Source organism: Heloderma suspectum, chromosome W (genome assembly GCF_057233095.1).
Source record: "Heloderma suspectum isolate Gila_16-S chromosome W, 16-S_ref, whole genome shotgun sequence".
Taxonomy (NCBI): domain Eukaryota; kingdom Metazoa; phylum Chordata; class Lepidosauria; order Squamata; family Helodermatidae; genus Heloderma; species Heloderma suspectum.
Window position 1 is genome coordinate 12,707,501 of NC_139475.1, and position 2,500 is coordinate 12,710,000.

Genomic DNA, 2,500 nt, shown 5'->3' on the forward strand with positions numbered 1-2,500 from the left:
AGGGTTAGGGCTAGGGTTAGGGTTAGGGTTCGGGCTAAGATTAGGGCTAGGGTTAGGACTAGGGCTAGGGCTAGGGTAACGGTTAGGGCTAGGGTTAGAGCTAGAGCTAGGGCTAGGGTTAGGGTTCAGGTTCAGGTTCAGTTTAGGGTTACAGTTTGGGTTAGGGGCAGGGGTAGGGGTAGGGGTATGGTTACGGCTAGGCCTAGGGTTAGGGCTAGGGATAGGGTTAGGTTTAGGGTTAGCGTTAGAGTTAGGATTAGCGCTAGGGTTAGGGTTATGGTTAGGGTTAGGGTTAGGTTCTGGTTTAGGGCTCGGGTTAGTGTTAGGTTTAGGGTTATGGTTCTGGTTAGGGTTTGGGTTAGGGTTAGGGTTAGGATTAGGGCTAGGGCTAGTGTTAGGGCTAGGGCTAGGGCTAGGGTAACGGTTAGGACATGCGTTAGAGCTAGAGTTAGGGCTAGCATTACGGTTCAGGTTCAGTTTAGGGTTACAGTTTGAGTTAGGGGTAGGGGTAGGGTAGGGCTAGGGCTAGGGTTAGGGCTAGGCCTAGGGTTAGAATTAGGGCTAAGGTTAGGTTTAGGCTTAGGCTTAGCGTTAGGGTTAGCGCTAGGGTTACGTTTAGGGTTAGGGATAGGGTTAGGTTTAGGGCTCGGGTTAGGGTTAGGGTTACGGTTATGGTTAGGGTTTGGGTTAGGGTTAGGGTTAGTGGTAGGGGTTGGGTTAGGGTTAGGGCTAGGGTCAGGGTTGGGACTAGGGTTAGGGTTAGGGTTATTGTAAGTGAGAGGGTTAGGGCTAAGCCTAGGGTTATGCTTAGGGTTAGGGATACTGTTTGGGTTAGGGTTAGGGTTAGGGTAAGGGTTTGGGTTAGGGTTAGGGCTAGGGTGAGGTTTAGGGTTAGGGTTAGGGTTAGTTCTAGGGTTAGGGTTATCGTTAGGGTGACGCTTTGGGCTAGGGTTAGGGTTAGGGTTAGGGTTAGGGTTAGGGTTAGGGTTAGGGTTCGGGCTAGGGCTAGGGTTAGGTTTAGGGCTAGGGCTACGGATAGGGCTAGGGTAAGGTCTAGGGTTAGGGCTAGGGCTAGGGTAAGGGTTAGGGCTAGGGTTAGAACTAGAGCTAGGGCTAGGATTAGGGTTAGGGTTACAGTTAGTGAGAGGGTTAGGGCTAAGGCTAGTGTTAGGGTGAGATTTAGGTTTAGGGATATGGTTTTTTGTTAGGGTTATGGTTATGGTTAGCATTAGGATTAGGATTAGGACGAGGGTTAGGGTTAGGGTTAGGGTTAGGGTGAGGGTTAGGGTTAGGGTTGGGGTTAGGTTGAGGGTCAGGGCTAGGGTTAGGGTGAGGGATACTGTTTGGGTTAGGGTTAGGGTTACGGTTAGGGTTAGGGTTAGGGTTAGGGTTAGGGTGAGGGTGAGGGTTAGGGTTGGGGTTAGGGTGAGGGTCAGGGCTAGGGTTAGGGTGAGGGTTAGGGTTAGTGCTAGGGCCAGGGTTAGCATTAGGGTCAGGGCTACGGTTAGGGTTAGGGGTAGGGGTAGGGGTAGGGGTAGGATTAGGGTAGTGTTAGGGTCACGGCTATGGTTAGGGTTAGGGTTAGGGTTAGGGTTAGGGTTAGGGTTAGAGTTAGGGCAAGGGTTAGGGCTAGAGTTCAGGTTAGGTTTAGGGTAGGGTTAGGGCTAGGGCTAGGGTTAGGGTTAGGGTTAGGGTTAGGTTTAGGGCGAGGGCTAGGGCTAGGGTTTGTGTTAGGGTTAGGGCTAGGGCTAGGGCTAGGGTTAGTGTTAGGGTTAGGGTTAGGGTTAGGGTTAGGTTTAGGTGTAGGGTTAGGGTTAGGCTTAGGGGCAGGTTTAGGGGTAGGGCTAGGGTTAGTTGTAGTGTTAGAGCTAGGGCTAGGGCTTGGGATAGGGATAGGGATAGGGATAGGGATAGGGATAGGGATCGGGTTAGTGTTAGTGTTAGTGTTAGGGCTAGGGCTAGGGTTAGGGTTAGGGTTAGGGTTAAGGTTAGGGTTAGGGTTAGGGTTAGGGTTAGGGTTAGGGCTAGGGTTAGGGTTAGGGTTAGGGCTAGGGTTAGGGTTAGGGTTCGGGCTAAGATTAGGGCTAGGGTTAGGGCTAGGGCTAGGGCTAGGGTAACGGTTAGGGCTAGGGTTAGAGCTAGAGCTAGGGCTAGGGTTAGGGTTCAGGTTCAGGTTCAGTTTAGGGTTACAGTTTGGGTTAGGGGCAGGGGTAGGGGTAGGGGTATGGTTACGGCTAGGCCTAGGGTTAGGGCTAGGGCTAGGGTTAGGTTTAGGGTTAGCGTTAGAGTTAGGATTAGCGCTAGGGTTAGGGTTATGGTTAGGGTTAGGGTTAGGTTCAGGTTTAGGGCTCGGGTTAGTGTTAGGTTTAGGGTTACGGTTCTGGTTAGGGTTTGGGTTAGGGTTAGGGTTAGGATTAGGGCTAGGGCTAGGGCTAGTGTTAGGGCCAGGGCTAGGGCTAGGGTAACGGTTAGGACATGCGTTAGAGCTAGAGTTAGGGCT